This window comes from Chiloscyllium plagiosum, chromosome 2, assembly GCF_004010195.1.
Source record: "Chiloscyllium plagiosum isolate BGI_BamShark_2017 chromosome 2, ASM401019v2, whole genome shotgun sequence".
NCBI lineage: Eukaryota > Metazoa > Chordata > Chondrichthyes > Orectolobiformes > Hemiscylliidae > Chiloscyllium > Chiloscyllium plagiosum.
This window is the reverse complement of record NC_057711.1, coordinates 1,062,247-1,073,567: the sequence shown is the minus strand read 5'-3', so window position 1 is coordinate 1,073,567 and position 11,321 is coordinate 1,062,247.

Below are 11,321 nucleotides of genomic sequence, written 5' to 3'. Positions count from 1 at the left end.
CTTGGAGGTCACCACTGATGATGTTACCTAGCCAGGTAATGAAACGTCTGGATATCAAACCTACAGCTCAGCGAGCAAACCTACACCCTAAACCTCAACCTGAGCTACAAACCTTCACAAACCTTGCATTTCCCACCTATTTTTGTGTCATCTGCAAACTTTGGCTATAATACTTTCTGTCTCTGCATCCAATTCGTCAATGTAGATTGTAAATAGTTGGGGCACAAAGACTGACCCTGTGGCACCCCACTCGTTATGTCTTGCCAGCCAGAAAATGATCCATTTATCCTAACTCTCTTTTTGTTGATTAGTTAGACCTCTGCCTAAGCCAATAAATTACCCAACCTACTTGATCTTCCCTTGTGTATTAACCTTTTCTGTGGCACCTTATTGAATGCCTTCTAGAAGTTCAGATGAGCTACATCCTCAGGAAAAACCCATCAGGTTCACTCATGGTCTTTAGGGAGAAAAATCTGCCATCTTCATCTGGTATGGTTTACATGTGACTGCAGACCCACAGCGATGTGGTTGACTCTCTGTTCTCTGAAATGGCCGAGCAAGCCATTCAGTTGTACCAACCACTACAAAGTCTTAAAGAAATGAAACCAAATGGTTCACATGGCATCGACCGAGGCACCAGAAAAGACAACGGCAGAAACAGCCCTGCCAACCCTGCAGGGTCCTCCTCACTAACGTCTGGGGGCTGGTGCCAACATTGGAACACTGTCTCTCAGACGAGGCAAACAACATCCTGACAGAGTCATACTCAGAGAATCCTACCTCACAGACAATGTCCCAGGCCCCACCATTACCATCCCTGGGTATGTTTGGTCCCACCGGCAGGACAGACCCAGCAGGGGAGGGGGCACAGTGGGATACAGTCAGGAGGGGGTTGCTCTGGGAGTCCCCAACATTAGCTCCGTTCCCCATGATCTCCCATGGCTTCAGGTTAAACATGGGCAAGGAAACCTCCTGCTGATTACCACGCACCATCCTCCCCCGGCTGATGAATCAGTACTCCTCCATATTGAACAACACCTAGAGAGAGCACTGAGGCTGGTGAGAGCATGGAATGCCCTCTGGATGGGGGATTTCAATGTCCACCACCAAGTGTGGCTCAGCAGGAGCATTACTGATCGAGCTGGTCAGGTCCTAAAGGACATCGCTGCTAGAATGGGTCTGCGGCAGGTGGGGAGGGAAAAACAGACTTGATTTCATCCTTACAGCTATAGATGCATCTGTCCATGACTGTATCAATAAGAGTGAGCACAGCAAAGTCCCACCTTCACATTGAGAATACCCTCCATCGTGCTGTGTGGCATTATCACCGTGCTAAATGGGACAGACTTCAAACAGATCTAGCAGCTCAAGCCTGGGCATCCAGGCGGCGCTGTGGGCCAACAGCAGCAGAACTGTACTCCAGCCCAATCTGTAACGTCATGGCCCAGCATATCCCCCACTCACCCATTACCATCAAGCCAAGGGATCAACCCTGGTTCAATGGAGAGTGCAGGGGGCATGAGGGGGAGCAGCACCAGGGATACCTGAAGATGAGGTGTCAGACTGATGAAGCTAACAAGACTACTTGCACACCAAACAACACAAGTAGTGAGTGATATCATTTGGCCTCGGATCTTCGGGTGACCATCCTCCAAGGCGGACTTCGGGACAGGCAACAACGCAAAGTGACCGAGCAGAGGCTGATAGCCAGGTTTGGTACCCATAGGGATGGCCTCAACCGGGACCTTGGGTTCATGTCACCTACAGGTGACCCCACTGCACTATACACACACACATACAGGCAGACCCTCTCTCATTCACACGCTCTCTCACAGTTGTACACACATACCCTCTCACAGGTTTATACCCCATCACACACACACTTACACACACTTTACCAAGCTTGCACACAGGCAAACACACACACACATACGTGCATTCACACACGCGCACACACTCACTCTGTCTCTCTCTCTGCTGCATGCGCATGCACATATAAGTTTATGGGGTGAATTTGTATTTGCAGAATTATATTTGCAGATACATTCTATTTTGCTCAAAAAGCACACAATCTGCAGGCAGCCAATACATGTAACATTTCGTAAACTCCACTTTGGAAATAGAACCAGTCTGACTCAAGATTGGGATACAGACAGACTCTAACCTCACACCTTTAATGCATTGTCTGAGCAGAGATGGCTGGCCAACAGAAGACAGTGAGTGGTAGTAGAAGGAAAATATTCTGCCTGGAAGTCTGTGGTGAGTGGTGTTCCACAGGGCTCTGTCCTTGGGCCTCTACTGTTTGTAATTTTTATTAATGACTTGGATGAGGGGATTGAAGAATGGGTCAGCAAGTTTGCTATATGGACAGAGAAACAAAGTTAATGCTTTCAAGTCCATTATTTCAAACCTGCAGCATCTGTAGTATTTTGCTTTTACTGTCTGAGGTGTTATTTGGTTTAGTGCCAAAACTGCTGAATTCCGTCATAGAGATGTACAGGACGGAAACAATTCATTCTAACTCTTCCATGCCAACCAGACATCCTAAATTAATCTAGTCCCATTTGCCAGCATTTGGCCCATGCCCCTCTAAACCTATTTATTCATATAACCATCCACGTGCCTTTTAAATGTAAATATACCAACATCCACCACTTCCTATTGAGGTATACAAGATAATGAGAGGCATAGATAGAGTTGATAGCCAGAGACTATTTCCCAGGCCAGAAATGACTAACACGAGGGGTCATAGTTTTAAGCTGGTTGGAGGAAAGTATAGAGGGGATGTCAGAGGCGGGTTCTTTACACAGAGAGTTGTGAGAGCATGGAATGCGTTGCCAGCAGCAGTTGTGGAGGCAGGGTCATTGGGGACATTTTAGAGACTCCTCGACATACATATGGTCACAGAAATTTGGGGGTGCATACATGAGGATCAGTGGTCAGCACAACATCGAGGGCTGAAGGGCCTGTTCTGTGCTGTACTGTTCTATGTTCTATGTTATAAAACCTTAAGTTATCTTGATAATGTGACTTAAAAGAAGTTCTGGGATTTACATATTAATGAACTGAAACCAGCAAACCCATTCTAAAAGATGAAAGATTAACAATCTAGATTCATTCAATATATCATTTTAGTTGCATGACACTGTAATCTTTTGCTGTAAATTCTGTGTCTTATGGGATGCTCCACAACCACCTGATGAAGGAGCAGCACTTCGAAAGCTCGTGCTTCTAAATAAATCTGTTGGATTATAACCTGGTGTTGTGAGATTTTCAGCAAGGCAGAGATAGACAGAACTAAGTGTTTCCACAACCAGTAGATCAGATCTAAGCTCTGCAGGTCATCCACATCCAGTCGTGAATGGTGGGGGACAATTAAACAGCTCATTGGAGGAGGAGCCTCCACAAACATCCCCATCCTCAATGATGGAAGTGCCTAGTACATCAGTGTCAAAGTTAAGGGTGGTGCATTCGCAGCTATCTTCGGTCAGAAATGCTGAGTGGATGATCCATCTCGGGCTCCTCCAGTGGTCCCCAGCACCACAGATACCAGTCTTCAGCCAATATGATTCTCTCCACGTGATACCAAGAAACAGTTGGAGACACCGGATACTGCAAAGACAATGGGCCCTGACAACATTCTTCTTCTGTAGAGGTGTGCTGCAGAACTTGCCCCTCCCCGAGCCAAGCTGTTCCAGCAGCGTTACAACACTGGCATCTACCTGACAATGTGGAAATTTGGCCAGGTATGTCAATACATAAAAAGCAGGACAAACCCAACCTGGCCAATTAGTCCATCAGTCCATTTTTGATCATCAGAAAAGTCAATGTGGCATTAAGGAGTGCTAGCAAAGCTAGGACAAATGTTCGGCACAACATCGTGGGCCGAAGGGCCTGTTCTGTGCTGTATTGTTCTATGTTCTATGTTCAAAGCTGGAATCAGCAGGGGGAAAACTCTGCTGGTTAGAGTCATACCTTACACAAAGGACGATGGTTGTGGTTGTTGTAGGTCAGACATCTCAGCTCCAGGACATCTCTGCAGAAGTCCCTCAGGGGAGTGTCCTCGGCCCAACCATCTTCAGCTGCTTCATCAATGACCTTCCCTCCACCATAAGGTCAGGAGTGGGGATGTTCCCTGATGGTTGCACAATGCTCAGCACCATTCGTGACTCCTCAGATACTGAAGCAGTCCATGTTCAAATACAACAAGTTCTGGACAATATCCAGGCTTGGGCTGACAAGTGGAAAGTAACATTCGCGCCACACAAATGCCAGACAATGACCATCACCAATAAGACAATCCAACCACCTTCCCTTGACATTGAATGGTGTTACCATCACTGAATCCCCCACTATCAAAATCCTGGAGGTTACCATTGATCAGAAACTCAACTGGGGTCACTACATCAACAGAATGGCTGCAAGAGCAGGTCAGAGGTTAGGTATATTGTGGCGAGTAACTCCTGACTCCCCAAAGCCTGTCCACCATCTACAAGGCACAAGTCAGGATAGGATGCTCCCCACTTGCCCTGGATGGGGGCAGCTCCAACAACACTCAAGAAGCTCAACACCATCCAGGACAAAGCAGCCGCTTGATTGGCACCACATCGACAATCATCCCCTCCCTCCCCCACCGACCCTCAGTAGCAGCAGTGTGTACCAGCTACAAGATGCAGAAATTCACCAAAGATCCTCAGACAGCACCTTTTAAACCCATGACCACTTCCATCTAGAAGGACAAGGGCAGCAGTTACATGGGAACACCACAACCTGCAAGTTCCCCTCCAAGCCATTCACCAACCTGACTTGGAAATATATTGCTGTTCCTTCACTGAATTTCTGCAGTGCATCTTGTAGCTGGTACACACTGCTGCTACTGAGGGTCGGTGGGGGAGGGAGGGGATGTTTGTGGATGTGGTGCCCATCAAGCGGCTGCTTTGGCCTGGATGGTGTCGAGCTTCTTGAGTGTTGTTGGAGCTGGGTCAAAATCATGGAACTCCTTCCTAAGGGCATCATGGGTCACCCTACAGCACATGGACTGCAACGGGTCAAGAAGGCAGCTCACCCCCACCTTCTCAAGGGGCAACTAGGGACGGGCAATAACTGCTGATTAACCAGCGACACCCACATCCCACAAATGAATAAAAGGTCTCATCCTCCTATGGATCAACCTTCACTTCAGCCACTCTCTTCTTGGTTACACATTACAGAAGCTTTTGTTGTCTGTTTTTATACTTTGCGCTAGTTTTCATACATAATTTTGATGTTTTATTAACCCTTTGTTGATCTTTAAACGTTTTTCAATCTTCCAGTCTGCCACTCACCTTTGCAGTATGGTAAGCTTTAGATTTTGGCTTTATATTATTTTTAACTTCATTGCTTAGCTATCCCCCACCCCACGCCCCCACCCCCTCCCGCGCCCCCAGACTTTATGGATGTCCTTCCTAAAGTGTGTGACACAGAATTGGAGTCAAGACTCCCTTGATTGAGTTTTTAAAAAAAGTTTACCATCTGTTCAGCATTGTTTTCCTCAGATGGAGAGAGGATCTCCTGTTTTACACCAAGCCTGCAGCGTGTATGTCCGCTGTTTCGGTTCCTGAGCTGTACCTAGGTCACCTCTCCTCTTACGGTAATGCATTTCTGTATGAAAGCTCATCTGCCCATTCTACAGGCCTATCATCCTGTATGGTGGCAGCCTTCAGATGTATAATTGGGAGAGGAGTAGAGTCAATAACAAGGGAAGGAGTTTGTTACAGGCACTGAAGGTTCTGGCTTTCATCCTCCCCTGATATTTAATTTGAGGAAGTATCCATACTCGAGGTCGAGTCAGCAGTCTGGTAACTTAGCAACAGTGGAGAACAAATTTGGAAAAGAAGATTCAGGTATTGTGGTCCACATTGGAACCAGATTCTATAACCTTGCAGGAGTTGGGAATATTCTGCTGAGACAGTTTGGAGGGTTCATCTCCAAGCTAAAATACAAGGGGGCCTTCCTCAGACCATTGTTCTGGCCAAACATTGTTATGATACCAGTGGACGGTAATATTGGACAAGTCAGATAACAGAATGAAACTTAGCTTGGTAAGCCACACTTTATTTGTTTATCATGGAGTTTGATCACTGAATATATTCACAAGAGGCTGCTAATAATAAAAGAACATAAATGTTTACTGTATGAAAGAGAAATACCATTTATATTGCACTCTACAAGAATTGTTGATCTCTTTACAAACATAAGAAAGTAAGAGTAATCCCATTTATCCCAGCAATACTTTCACAGACACATGAATGTCTGAAGAATTGTCTCCCTCTCCACATGACAGCTGCTAGCTCAGCTGGCAGGATCATAATCAAATTCCTTTCAATAAATTTCTATGTGTCAACTAAATGCTATTTTTCTTCCCCCAAACCCTTAAAACAAACTGCTAATTCACCTCACTATTAATTAATAAAAACCGAAAGAACTGCAGATGCTGTGAAACTGTTCTGAGGAAGGGTCATTCGACCCGAAAAGTTAACTCTGATTTCTGTCCACAGACGCTGCCAGACCTGCTGAGCTTTTCCAGCAATTTCTGTTTTTATTCACTATTGCTTAACGTAAGCTCCCTAAACTCATGTCTTTAACAGCTTCATAGGACGACATTCTTCCTGTTACTCCCCAGCCCTGACTGCTTGGAGAGTGCTCTCTGCTCTCTGTCACTGTCCACTCGCTGTCTCTCACCAGCTGCCTCACAGTCATCTTCCCAGGTGACTTCCTGGTCTTTTAACTGAAATCACACAGAATTCATATAACTGCAGTTTTAATTCCAAAATGATTGTCTAACCTTTAAAAAAATTAAGATTTTTACAGAACTGAAAAAAAAACTTCACTTTAGAACCCAAGGTCGCAAATAATAATATACCATGAATCTTCAGAATAATATAATTATGGCTTTAAAATAACACAAGAGAGGGTTTGGGTGAAAGGGGAGTTAGAAACCCAAAGCCAAGAGTCAAGGCAACAGAACAGTGTGTCACAGTGAATAGAGTGGGATGGGAAAGAATAGACAATTTAACGATAATTGTGAATAGTGAATATATAAATGAACGTATTCAGATCCTACTTTTTAATTTAACCTTATTTTTAATTGTTGACTGAACTGGGAAAAGAGTCATTTTAGAACAAAGGACTGAGGAAAGAATTTCTGTACTTTCAAAAACAAGTGACTGAAACTCTCTATAGGTATTGTTTACATTGCTGATTTGCAAGTGGTGGGGGGAAGATGAAAGAGGAGACGGATGACATGAGGATGTGTCTTCCAAGTGAGATTGGGCCGACAATAATTCTCTGATTGGTTTGTGTCATGTGACTGACTGTGAATGCCAAAGGCCATCAGCCTGACAGCAACTGATTGGCTGCTGAGTAGCTGAACAACTTGTGGGTGTGAATGGGTAAGAGGTGTCTCTCTCGCTCTCTCTTTATTATTTAAGTACATCGAGCTTGAAGAAAGCCAGTTTATTCTCTCTAACCAGTGCTGTAAGCTATTGTTTTTAAACAATAAGCGAGAGATTTATGAACTAATTGCTCCATGCATCCTGTGACAAAGTGAAAGAAGCTGAAGGAAAAGATCAGAGAACTGAAGGACTCAGAAAACACGAGCAAGACTCCGTCAAATCCTGAGGACTGATACTATTGAGCTGTCTCTCCAGTCCTGTTTTCTTTTCAACCATAATGCCATTGTTTGTCTGTCTATCTGTGTGTGTGTGAACGAGGCTAGTGTTTTAACATTTAGAGTTGTAGGTGAATGGCACAGAATTGTTTACCTGTGATTAGTATCTTTATGTTTAAAATGAATAGTAGTTCTTGTTAAGTACAGAAACCTGGTCCATGTTTTCTACTAACCTGAATTTATTAGACAGACAATTGGGGGCTTTATGTGCAGTTAGTTTTGCTACGGCACATGTTTCTTCAATGCAAACTGGCTTTACCGTGATTGCAGAATTTAGACCGTTATTTGTAGTATGTGAGCTTTCCTTACTGTGATTCTGGCTCTGTTAGTTTCAGTGGCGCGGATACTGCATGATTTTCTTCTGATGTGAGATCACACAAGAACGGAACTATTGTGTCATATCAGAACCAACTGTACTTTGATAAAATTGTTAATTTTTTTTAGATTAGATTAGATTACATTACAGTGTGGAAACAGGCCCTTCGGCCCAACAAGTCCACACCGCCCCGCCGAAGCGCAACCGGACTGTGGGAGGAAACCGGAGCACCCGGAGGAAACCCACGCAGACACGGGGAGAATGTGCAAACTCCACACAGTCAGTCGCCTGAGGCGGGAATTGAACCCGGGTCTCTGGCGCTGTGAGGCAGCAGTGCTAACCACTGTGCCACCGTGCCGCCCACTGCTATGTGATGCCTCTGCTATGTTCAGGCTTGATGTCCATCATGCTGCCCCAAGTGAGGCCGGCATGACAGTCTTTGGGATCTCGGCTGGGATTGATATTGGAACAAGACTCAAGTGGATCTTGTCTCACTAACTTGATTGAGTTTTGAAGAGGTGACAAAAATAATTGATGAAAGCAGAGTGGTAGACATGGTTGAGATGGAATTCAGCAAGATCTTCAACAAGGTTCCTCATGGAAGACTGGTTAGCCAGGCTTGATCACATGGGACCCAGGGGAGCCAGCCAATTAGATGCAAAATTGACTTGAAGGTAAGAGAGAGAGCACAGCTTTGGAGAGTTGCTTTTCGGACTGGAGGCCTGTGACTAGTGGTGTGCCACAAGGATCGGTGCTGGTTCGAATGCTTTTTGTCATTTATATAAATGATTTGGATATGAATATAGGAGGTATGGTTAGTAGGTTTGCAGATGGTATAGTGGACAGTGAAGAAGGATATCTAAGATTACAACGGGATCTTGATCTGATGGACCATTAGATAAATGTGAAGTGCTGCATTTCGGAAAGGCAAATCAGGGCAGGAGTTATACACTCACTGTCCACTACACCATCGATTTTGGTGTCATCTGCAAACTTACTAAAATAAAACCTTTTCTCCATCGCACTCAAATTGGAGAGTGCGGGTAAGTGGTATTAAAATGCCCATCAGCCATGATTGATTGATGGAGTGGTCTCAGTGGGCTGATGGCCTTATTTCCACTCTGATTTCTTATGGTTCTTCTTATTGTTCTTATGGAAATGGCGAGTGAAAGGGAGGCAGGTCGCCAAGGTAAGGTCCTGGGGAGTGTTGTTGATCAAAGAGAACGAGGGGTGCAGGTGCATAGCTCCTTGAAAATGGAGTCTCTGGTGGATAGGATAGTGAAGGAAGCACTTGGCTTTCTTGCCTTCATTAGTAAGTGCACTGAGTACAGGAATTGGGAAGTCATGTTGCAGCTGTACAGGACATTGGTTCGGCCACTATTGGAATACTGCATTCAATTCTGGTCTCTCCCTTAGGAATGATGTTGTGAAACTTGAAAGGGTTCAGAAAAGATTTACAAGAATGTTGCCAGGGTTGGAGAGTTTGAGCTACAGGGAGAGGCTGAACAGGCTGGGGCTGTTTTCGGGAGCATTGAGGGGTGACCGTATAGAGGCTGATAAAATCATGAGGGGCATGGATAGGGTAAATGGACAACATCTTTTCCCCAGGGTGGGAGAGTCCGAAACTAGAGGGCATAGGTTTAAGGTGAGAGGGGAAAGATTTAAAGAGATCTAAGGGGCAACTTTTTCCACACAGAGGGTGGTACGTGTATGGAATAAGGTGCCAGAGGAAGTGGTGGAGGCTGGTACCTTTATAACATTTAAAAGGCATTTGGATGGGTATATGAATAGGAAGCGTTTGGAGGGATATGGGCCGGGTGCTGGCAGATGAGACAAGGTCAGATTGGGATATCTGGTTGGTGCAGACGAGTGGATTGAAAAGTCCATGCTGTACATCGCTGTTACTCTATGGCTGGAGATGGAATTTTAAGGAAAGGGATACAAGAAAACTACACTTAGAATTGCAAGAGAGAAATAAAGCAAAAGCACATGGATCAATGTTTAAAATGGTGCTGTTGTAACAGGAGATGTCAGATGCTGATGTGGGCTCTGGTTGGTAGACTCAAGAGTTATAGTCTGAAGAAGGGCTTATGCCCGAAACGTCGATTCTCCTGCTCCTCGGATGCTGCCTGACCTGCTGTGCTTTTCTAGCACCACACTCTCGACTCTGACTCTCCAGCATCTGTGATCCTCACTTTCTCCGATGTTAAAGTTTGTACAGGCCATACTGAAATTTGAGGAATAGGATGGAGAGAGACTCTTCATGCCATTTCAGAAAATAATGAATGAGGCAAAATAGGACCATCACTGCTCCTCCAAAGTAATTTGACTGCTAATGGATAGGAATTTTCTATGGAGTGTGATGCTGTGGAAACAGCTACATTGGCTGCTGCGGAGACATTACTGCCTGAGACATAGTGGCCAAGGTTCTGGAGTTTAAGGTGACAGCCTGGACAAGCCTCTACTGAAGGTGAAAGAGATGAGCAAAGGTGGATATAAGCATATGAAACTGCGTATGAAGGCCTTAAGGGGGTTATTCTCAGAGGAATTTAAAACTTTACTACATTCTGTAATAGGAACTCGCGTTGAGGAAGAACGAGTTGCAAATACTAACCAGGCAGCAATGATGGTTATGAGTCAATCCATAAAACAAAACCTTTTCTTCATCATCCTCAAATTGGAAATGGAGAGAAGACTGGAGAGTAAAAGGGTCACCAAGGTAAGACATGAATACCTCGGTATTTCCCAAGGTCTCCTCCTCAGGTCAGAAAGTACCGAGTGTGGAGGTAACATTGAAAAGGTGAGGTGAATCCATTGTAACTGAGTGGAGCACATTGGTTCAGAATGCTGCAAGTTAAAAGGGAAGACCATGAGAGTTACTGGCTTTTATAAAAATGAGTCCAATAGGAAATGCAACAACATTTTTGATCATATGTTAACCTCAACTAAGAGACCAGTGGTCAGCTATTACGAGGGGGGATAGCTTTAAATTAAGGGGGGGTAGGTATAGGAAAGATGTTAGGGGTAGATTCTTTACTCAGCGAGTCGTGAGTTCATGGAATGCCCTGCCAGTAGCAATGGTGGACTCTCCCTCTTTATGGGCATTTAAACGGGCACTGGATAGGCATATGGAGGATAGTGGTAACAACAATGACTGCAGATGCTGGAAACCAGATTCTGGATCAGTGGTGCTGGAAGAGCACAGCAATTCAGGCAGCATCTGACGAGCAGAAAAATCGACGTTTTGGGCAAAAGCCCTTCATCAGGAATAAAGGCAGAGAGCCTGAAGCGTGGAGA